This window comes from Manis pentadactyla, chromosome 7, assembly GCF_030020395.1.
Source record: "Manis pentadactyla isolate mManPen7 chromosome 7, mManPen7.hap1, whole genome shotgun sequence".
Lineage (NCBI taxonomy): Eukaryota > Metazoa > Chordata > Mammalia > Pholidota > Manidae > Manis > Manis pentadactyla.
In genome coordinates, this window is record NC_080025.1 from 50,230,949 (window position 1) to 50,241,952 (window position 11,004).

The following is an 11,004-nucleotide window of genomic DNA, read 5'->3' on the forward strand; positions in this document are numbered from 1 at the left end:
TTCTTGGGCTCAAAGCTAACTACATTTCCCAGGTCCTATCCCTTCTCTACCCCCCATCCAATTGTGAATTATGGCTGCCAAGTGGAATGTCAGCCCTGGCTGTGAAATAGCCAGCACAGTCTTCCTCATGGACACTCCCTCCTCTGTATGGCTGAGTGAAAGTCTCCAGGATGGTGGGAAGATGGTGGCAGAAGCCCAAATTCCTGAGGAGAGCTATCCAACTAGAAGATCTGCATTCGACTTTGAGTGAATAAGAAATACACCTCTGCTGTGCTGAGCTACTGTGATTTTGCTACAGTGACTGGTTACTTACTCAGACTAATACAGCTACCCTCAAGTTTCTAAAGTGTTCTTTAATCTGAGTTTCTCTAATGTCATAGTGAAGAGCAAAATGATTCTGTTTAATCCATGCTACCTAAAATGAGGACACCGTAACTTTCAAGTTTTTTTCTTTCCCTTCCTATGAAGTTCTTGTTATTTTGCTAGTATAATTTATAATATAATATTATTATATTATATAACTTATTAATAATATATAATATAAATAATATAACATAAGTAGTTCTAGATCTACACCTAGGTTATTGCCAATACATCTGTATTTTTATACCTCATGTGTTCTGTTTTAAGAATAACGTTTTCATCTGAGGGTTCATCAGTTTTATGTTCAGCACAATCATGGTTATGTAGGACTGTGCTGGAATTTTATTTTTTTCAGGGCAGTTTATCACTGATCTTATTATAACATTACTTTCTCTTCCTGGGTTCTTAATTTGATTTCCTTTTCCCAGTTAGCTACAGTACAACTTAACATAACTTTTTCAGAATCCTTGAATATTTTTTCTTCTTTTGCCTGCAAAATTTTATGTGTATGTGATTCACATTTCTTGTTAGGAAGGGTCTAGATATAAATATCTGTTGATTTTTTGCTTGGAATAATGTGAAGTTGTTCATTTTGTAATTTCATCTACAGTCCCCTGTAACTTTCATATTTTTGCTTTTTTATCTTACACTCTGGGAGAGTTAACCAACTTTGTTCCTCATATTTTTACTTTGTAGTGACCAGTTTTATTCTTCATATCCTGCTATCATGTGTGCTTCAATTCTGTTGTATTTTGGGTTCCTTGTATGATTTTCCTACTTTGACAATTTCATTCTGTACTTTAAAATTTTTCTCAGCCTGTTCTCTTTTCATAGATTTGTTCTAGGGATCATGTCCTCAATTTTATTTGGAGATACAGAAGTTTAAAAAAAAATGTCCTGATCTAAAAGATACCTGAGTAAAAAAGTTTCAATTGTATGCCCTTTTTTTGAGACTTTGTAATTTTATCTCACCTGCTTGTTTCTGCATACATTTTCCTTAGCACACCTGCCCACCCCATGATAGAAATCATCCTTGTATAAGCGGTTATTTGTAGACCTGGTGTTTGTTACCTTGCTTTCTGATCCTTTTCACTCCCTATAGATGTTGTTGACATATTCTCAAATGAAAATGACACATGAAATATTTATATGGTCATACAATCTATTTTTGTTATTCATAATGGTGATGTCCTATAAAGTTGCCCTGGACACTGAATTAGCAAATATTGAATCATTGCTCCTACGGGAACTCTACGGGACCAGGTCCCTGCAAACTTTTTTTTTTTTTGTTAACTGATCAGAACCTCACTTTGTTTTTTGTGTGTTTCTGTTTAAAGACAGCTTTTTAAAAAACATTCATTATTGATTCCTTTAGCATTGAACTCATACCCAACAGCACTATAACTCATGCATGAATGAAGCTTATCTAGATATATATTTTCTCCTTAAGGCACATTTATAGCCTTCCTGTGTTTGGGACAACTAGGTAATACTTCACCACTAATTTTGAAGGCCATTTAAAAATATGTGAATATTCTTTTTTATTGGAATATAATTGATATACAAAACTATATCGTTTTCAGATGTATAAAATAGTGACTCAACAATTATACATACTACAAAATATTCTCCATGATAAATGTAGTTACCATCTTTCAACATACAAAGATATTATGATCTTATTGATTGCATTCTCTATACTGAATTTTCATCCCATGACTAATTTACTTTATAATTAGAACTTTGTACCTCGTTATCCTTTCACCTATTTCACTCATTCCCCTCCTCCCCTTGCCTGCGGCAACCACCAGCCTGTTCTCTGTGTTTAATAGTCTACTTCTGGTTCTGTTTGATTTTTTTTTTTTAGATTACACATATAAATAAAATCTAATGGTATTTGTCTTTCTCTGTCAGACTTACTTAGCATAATACCTTTTAGGTCTACCCATGTTGTTGCAAATCCCAAGATTTCATTATTTTTATGGCTAAGTAATATTCCATTGTATTATATACCACATTTTCTTCGTCCATTCATCTATCAGTGGACACTTAAGTTGGTCCCACATCTTGGATATTGTGAATAATACTGTGATAAATATGGGGTATATGTGTCTTTTTGAATTAGTGATTCATATCTTAAGGTAAATCCCCAGAAGTGGAATTTCAGGATCCTATAGTATTTCTATTTTTAGTTTTTAGGTCAACCTCCATATGCTTTTTACGGTGGCTGCACCAATTTATATCCCCATCAATGGAGCATGAGGGTTCTCTTTTCTCCACATCCTTGCCAACTCTTAGAAGCCATTTTGAACAGATAAATCATTATCAAAAAGCACAAGTACATGAAAAATATGGCGCTAAATAGACTGCATAAAGGAAACTTGTTTATAGGATAAGAACTGAAGTAAGAAGGTGGGGTGTAACCTTATTCAACCTCAGCTGGGAATGTGCATTGCACAACTCAAAGTTTCTTGCTCTTCTGTGCATGTCCATGAATGACTGGGAAAGTGCTGCTGGTATTAATTTTATGGTTACAAATAAATTTTAGTGAGTAGGCAAATTCTAACTTTGGAATCAACAAAGAGTAGGAACAACTTTAATATTAAAAGAGGTTCCAGTCTTTGTTTTCATTAGCTATTATGTCTAGTCCATCAATCCCATGAATGATCTCAATGAAGGACAGATATAATCATGATGTCTGGGTTCTTGTTCTTCTGAGTTGAAGAATGAACTTTGCAAATGCTCAAGGTAGGAGAGCAAGTGAGAGGCTTTTATTTAGAGATAAAGTGAGAGGACAGAGCTCCTGGCTCAGCCAGAAGGGGACAAAAGAGTCCTGGGGTGATACATTTTCTAGGAGATTTATAGGCAGTTGATAGGGGATGCACACCTGCTAAGTGGTCCCAAAATGTTTCTCTTTGAAGAGACATTAAGTGTCTTATTAGTCTTCCTAGTTATTTACAAGAAATTTACTGTTCTGATTTCCTCCCAGGATAGCAGCTTCCTGGTCTGGGAGCTTATCACTCAAGACTGCCTGCTTTACTCCCAAGGTGGGCTGAGTTATTGTCTGTTTGTAAAGGAGTATGTTAAGAAGCTTACTTTTTAAATAATTGGGTTTTTAAATGCAATCTTAGTTTCAAGATGGAATCCTTCCTGTTTTTACTGCATTGTTTGGGCTTGCTTGTTAAATTGCTCAGGTTGCAATTCACTTGATTAGGCTGGAGGAAGAAAAGCAGCACCTGGATAAAGTCTGAAAAATAAGCTAGATAGACCCCCTAGCAGGCCAAAGCAAATCTCACAATGGATTATCTTGCTTTGTTTTTTCCAGAGGTCTTCACCCTATTCTGTCTAAGTCCATGGTCCCTGTCTCAATTATATAATATCCCCTACATTTTCACTGTCTGTTGATCTCTTTTTTCCTGCAGAATATACCCAGCAAATATGTATTTAGTGCTCACCAGGTGCCAAACAGGATGTGCAACAGTGGAATGTTACTAGATACCTAAAACTGTACTTTTGGATATATTGATATATGTACATCCCAAAATGTACAGCCATGGGCTGGGTGATGGGCAGCCCCTAGGAGGCCAATTTACTCTGTCCACTTGACATTTTCCTGAGATTAAATTAGGATATAATTTTCCCCAACCTCTGTTGCTCTTAAGCTTTAAATTCATAGGTAGGATCTGTTAAAGTGACTTTTTGTAAAACACTGTAAAATATCTAGCATGCAATATTACCAAAATGAATTTTTAATTTGCTTAACTATACCCACCTGACTGCAAACTACCACTATGGATTCTCCTGTTTCCTTCATTGTGGCTTTTCTGGTGGCCTGATTTCTGATGCACATAGCAGTTTGGGGAACAGTACCAGGTAGGGAAGACTAATGTTGGAAGAGCGTTTCTGAAAGACAGAGAAATGAAAGCCAGCTTTCTCTCTTCAACACCTGGGAACTAGAGAGGGTAGCATTGCTCAGAGCTCAAAAAAGAGTGGCTTGTGGGACCTTGGGGGAGACATTAGATACCAAGGTAGTCATTAGATACAAGCTACCCAGACAACAAAGACCTTCAGTGTCTCACTGCTTTCAAGACATCGTGAGGTTTCAGATCATCTTGGTTACTGGTGTGAATCAAAGACCACAGAATTATTTTGGGCAGCATAATTCCCTTGGAACTTCTGTATGAGCCTGGGCCAGTCAGGGAGCCAGCATTGCAATTAAATTTGATGTAGAAAATCAAAGAGATTCTATTTTTTGCATCCTGTATGATGGTATAAAATTCACAGGGCTAAACTTGTTATGAAACCTTAGGCAGGCTACTTTGCTTTTTTAATCCTTGATTTCCTCACCTATAAAATTGGGACAGTAAAGCATAGCTTGTACGGTGTTTTAGAGAATTGTGATTGTATATGTCATGTGCATCGTGATCAACTAGGAAGTTTCACTACAAGATGCTCAATCAATATTACATGAGGCTTTCTCCTTCCAGCTGCCTCTGAGTTCTCTGATGTTTAAAATCATTCTTGCTGTTAAGCTTTTGTATTTTCCCATGTCATTTTTAAAGAAGTTTACCAGCATGCATTTATGCAGGTACACCAATATTTTGATGGGCTTGTATCAACACTTCATCTCCCAGTTAGTCTTGGGTCCCAGGGGTTGGCCGCTCTGCCATTCTCTTTTTCTCAGGCACACTTTGGAATCACTCCAGGTCTGCCCCCAGAGTAAGCAGGTGCCATGCTTTCCTTAGGTAAAATGACACTGCCAACTCTATTTTCAGTTTTTGATTTAAATGATATGGATATATATATATACATATATAGGTATAAGTATATAGTGTATTTTATCAGTTGTATTCATAAAACTTAATTATTGTGTTCATTTAAATCTTCTTAAAAGGGGCTTAAGGATACATACCAATATAATATAAATAAGATAAAATTATGTTAAAAATAACTATGTAGGAAATATGGCAGAAGTTGGCAGAGAATTGGGATACCAGATGGTTTCAATACAAACACTAAACATGCTTGGGAAAATATGTGTCAAATATATATGTATACATATTATGTACATACATATAGTATTACTAATAATCTCAAGTATATTGTTATATTTTATTTTGACCATGGATAGTTTTTTTCTTTTGCGGCCCAACAAGTAGAAATATGTTTTTAAAAACCTTCAAAGATAATGCAGTTTTTACTAATTTCACACTTAATCTGTTGTAGGCATTGATCTGTAGAGTAGTCATGCCCTAAAGTGAATTTATATGATAGTACTTATCACAGGAATTTAAAAATAATATTAAACCAGGTTTTGACAGATTTGGGTCGACACGTAAATCTTGATTGTAAAAAAAAAAGAACCCTATTTTAAGAAACAGGAATCACAAGGGAGATAGTAATTATGTCCCTAAAGCATCAGTATTTACAAAAGGAGTACAGAACATTGTTTTCTATAGTCCTAGCACAGCAAATTTACTCCTCTGTTACAAAAATAGCCCTAGAGCCAGCCCTCTGAAAGTGCTCAGAGCACCCTATAATACAATTTCAGAAGGAAACCACCTCTACAGATTCTTACTCATTCTGATATGGTCTGGTAGTCTCAGAGGTAAAATTAGTAACTAAATACGTTTGAATCTTTAAATAAACAAGAAATTTGATTTTTTTGCAATACAAATTTAAATTTCATCTTCAAGTGTTGAATATTTCTTTTCAAGATATTTTAGAACCAAAAATTAGTAAATTCACTTTGAAGTCAGGCCCCCTTTTTTTTTCTTTAAATAACGTTTCTCACTCAGTGACTTTTTTTTTATTGAAGTATGGTTGATATACAATCTTATGTTGATTTCCTATGTACAACATAGTGGTTCAACAGTTACCCATTATTATTAAATCCTCATCCCCTCTAATACAGTTACTATCTATCAATACAGAAAGAGGTTACAGAATCATTGACTACATTCTCCATGCTGTTACTATCACTGTGACCAACTTATATTGTGATTGTGAATTATTGTGCCCCTTTATTCCCCTCTCCCTCCCCCCTGCACCTGTCCCATCACCTCCCCCTTGGTAACACTAGTCACTTCTCAGTGTTTATGAGTCTACTGCTATTTTGTTCATTTTGTTTTGTTTTGTTTTTATATTCCATAAATAAGTAAAATCATATGATATTTGTTTTTCTGCACATGGCTTATTTCACCAAGCACAATACCCTGTAGATCCATCAATCTTGTTGCAAATGGCAGGATTTCTTTTCTTTTTTATGGCTGAGTAATATTCCACTGTGTGTATGTACCACATCTTCTTTATCCATATCTTGGCTATTACAAATAGTACATGATAAACATAGGGGTGCACATAGCTTTTCGAATCAGGGGTTTTGTTTTCTTTGGGTAAATTCCTAGGAGTGGAATTACTGGATCAAATGGTATTTCTATTTTTAGCTTTTTGGGGAACCACCATACTGCTTTCCACAGTGATTGCACCAATTCACATTCCCACCAACAGTGTAGGAGGGTTCCCCTCACTGACTTGTTTTTATCATCTAATAGTTAAACTTACATAACATTTATTTAAGCAATAAGCAGAATCATAATAAACACTTATGAGTCCACTATTGAAATTATGAGCTAATGCCTTTCCAATATTGTTGAGATTACCTGTGCAGTCTTTTTCTCTCCCACCTCTTGCCTGCCCTCAGAGGTGCGCACCAACCTGATGCATGTATACGTGGATCTTTAAACATTATGCTGTTCACCTAAGTTTACTTGCTCCTGAATTTTAAAATATGTTATAATACTTAATATAGTCCTCTGTACTTTAATTTTTACTTACTATTCATTTTAAGCTGAGTAATTATTACTAAGAGTCATCCATTTTGTTCCATTTAGTTGCAAAGTAATTTATTTTCACTGCTGTACACATCATGTGACTACTCTACAATAAATTTATTCATCTTCATGTCAATGGATATCTGGGTTATTCCCAATGTTTTAAAATATCAAATAATGCTGCTGTGAACATTTCTGTATATGACTTCTAGAACACATATTCACAAGTGTAAACTGGGAATGGAATTTCTGGATTAGAGGAACCTCAAGTGTTAAATTTTTAAAGTAATGCCAAATTTACACTCTGATCAAAATAGCATCCTTTGCAATCTTCATTCATGTCTTCTCTAACACTTGCGTTGTTAGAGTTCTTGAGTATTTATCCATTTAAAAAAATGTGGTTTTGCTTTGTTATTTACCTATATATATGCATCTTTTTATCTATAATCTATCATTTATCTATCTATCATCTACCTATCTAAATCAGTCATTTTTTATTTCTTTTCTGTAAAGTGCCTGTTTCTTGCTTTGCCTATAGTTTCCCCTTGAATGGTTTATCTCTACTATTAAATCATAAGGATTTTCTGTTTATAGATTTTATTTTTTCACAGATAATACATATTGCAAATATCTTCTCTCAGATTGTGACTTTTTATTTTATTACAGTGTCTTTTGAAGAACAATCTTAATTTAAATCTCTTTAATTTAAATCTCTTTATCAGTGTTACATGAATGAATTTTAGGGCTTGTTTAAGAAACATTGCTGTACCTTACAGTAAGGAAGATAGTGTCTGTTTCTTCTGAAAGTTTTATGAATATGAGCTTTAGATACCTTTTATATTTAAGTCATTAATGCATTAAATTTTGTGTGCATACTGCAAAAATTTCAATTTCATTTTTTCCATGTGGATAAGCCAATTATCTCTGCGTCATTTACTGAAATATCTACCCTTCTCCCACTGATGGGCAATTGTGTCTCTGGCATATATTGTCTTCTTATATGCATCAGTCTATTTCTAGTCCTTTATTTTGTTGCCTTGTCGTTACGTTTAATTCAAATCTAAAACTAATTTTAAAAATCACCATTCAAGAAAATTCAAAACTATAGAGACAGAATCAGATCAGAGGTTACCAGAGGCTAGGAGTGGGGGAAGCGTTGACAGCAGTGGAGTGGGTAATGGGGATATTCTAGATCTTCATCGTGGTGTTTATATGACTATATTTATTTGTCACACTCAGAACTGCACAAAAAGCCTGAAGTTTACTGGGTATAAATTTTACCTCAGTAACTAACTTAAAAAATTTCCAGAATTTCCAAAATAATAATTTTTCATATAAAAAATTTTCTTATTGTCACTTTTCTTCAGGAATGGCTTCATTCTTCCTGGATCTTTGCTTTATCTGTATAAATTTTAGAATCTTCTTTTGACAGGTTTTACCAAAAATAAAGCTGCTTGGATTTTGGAATTACATTGAATCCATAGATAAATTTTTGGAATGGGACATATTATACATGAAAATGGCATATTTTTCCATTTAGCTTAAGTCTTCTTTAATGTCATTTGATGATTACATACTCTAAATATCTATCTATTAAATACTAAAATATTCTACAAACACAGCTGGACTCTTAAGCTATTGTCTCCCTTGTTCCAAGCCCATCCTTCCATACTCTGCCATATGATGCTGGGCTCCGTCTCTGCAAACTAGTTCTCCATCGCCAAATGGCTTCTTTTTCAATGTTTCAGTAAGGGACATTGGAAGGAGAGTGAAAGACAAGGGAAGCAAGAAGAGCCTTGATCTTTGTCTCGTCATCAGTACCACTCTAACAATGATCTTTACCATGGTGGGCCAATTGGTTTCAGTTGCCAGCTTTTTTCTTTATTCTCACACCTAACCCCTTAGAGGTATAATCACCACCTGGATGGCCCCCTTTTCAGAAGCCTCAGTCCAATTCTATGGGTCCCCTCTTCAAAGATTCTGAGGCACCAGCACCAGCCAAGCAGTTCCCTCTGTCAGTGCATAGAAATCAATTTACTTAGGTCCATTGATCTTGTATCCAGGAAACTTGCTGTATTCTCTTATTTCTTTTAAGTTGTATGTAGATTCTTCTGAATTTTCTGTGTAGACAATCATATCATATACAAATGACAGTTTTGTTCCTTCATTTTTATTCTTTATACCTTTCTCTTTTTATCCCCCTTTGCTGGAAAAGTTCTCCAGTATAATGAGTGATGAAAATGGTCATAGTAGAGATCCTTGTTTTATTCTGGGTTTTAAAAGGAAAACTTCCAATGTTTCGCCACTAAAAATTATATTTCCTGCAAGGTTTTTTTTTTTTGTAGACCTCATTTAACTTAACATCATGTTAAGGAAATCCATTTATATTCATAATTTGCTGTTTTTCTATCATGAATGAGTGTTGAATTTATCATAAGTCTTTAGAAAATCTATTGAGAGAATCACATTTAAAATTTTTTTCTTCTTCTTGAAGTGAGTTATACTTAGATTGTTTTAATGTTAAACTATCTTTGCATTTCTGGGAATAATTTATCTCCCTTGGCTGTGTTGTATTATTTTTGTACATCATTAAGTTCTATTTTCCATCAGTTGTTTAAAATTTTTGCATCTATGTTTATGAATGGTATTAGATTATAAATTCTTCTTTTCTGGGCTTGTTATCAAAATTAGTTGGGAATGTTTCCCCTTTGCTATTCAGTGGAATATTTGTATAAGATTGAAAAGATCTGCTGTTTGAAAATTCTGTAGAACTTGACTGTAAAGCTATCTGAGATTGTTTTAATTGTTTAGAGAAATATCCAGGCTTTCTATTTCACCTTGAATTAGTGTTTGTTAAGTTATATAGTTCAGGAATTTGTTTTTTTGTCTACATTTAAAAATGTGTTGGCATAAATTTGTTCATAGTATTATTCCCCACTCTCACCTTCCACTCCTTTGTCTATACATGCTTCTTTCTCCCCACCCCTTTTTCTCTCTCGCTCTTTCACTCTCTCCCTGAGCCTTTTCTTGATCCATCCTACCACAGAATAGTCAGTCTTACAGGGATGCATGGAAATTCAACTTTGATCTCAGTATTTCACCAAATACCCCATTAAATTTATGTTTTGATCCAGGCTTTTAGGAGCCTAAATAGCCTAATGCCTATTTCACTATCCTTTACACACCCTGAATTTGTGCAAGATCATGATCATTTAATTGCATGCATTAATTACCTTAATAATGATAATAATATAGCAAATAAATACATTATAAAATTTCCATCTTTTAAATATAGCAAACCTTGTTCATCTTAGTGGAAGCCCAAAATATCCCAAATTCCAGCCAACAATACCATTTCCAACACTACATTATCTGCCTAATGAAACTTGGAAGCATGCAAAGAATCAAAAAATCCCCCTAGGATTTCAGAAAAAATCCCCAGACCTCAAGTTCTTCAGCAAGCAAATTTGACTTTTTTAAATTACTTGCTTCTATTTTCCTCATAGGTGGTATACTTTTTTTTTTTTGGACATATTGGCCAGATTTTCCTGTTACCCCACCAAGAATGTTGGATGCTTATTTTTAGAAGTATTTTTATCTTATAATAATAATAATAATGTTGTGAGTCGAGTTTGTTGTCCTGGGTTCTTGTTCCTGCTGAAACGAAGAACTGAAAAGCAGAGACACAACAGTGAAGCCCAGTGGAAGTTTTATTTGTATACACTCCGAGGGAGGAGTGGGCCAGAGTCAAGGCAGACAAAGGCGTCCATCCAGCAGGTGTCTCTTGGATAGACAAGGTGGGGTCATT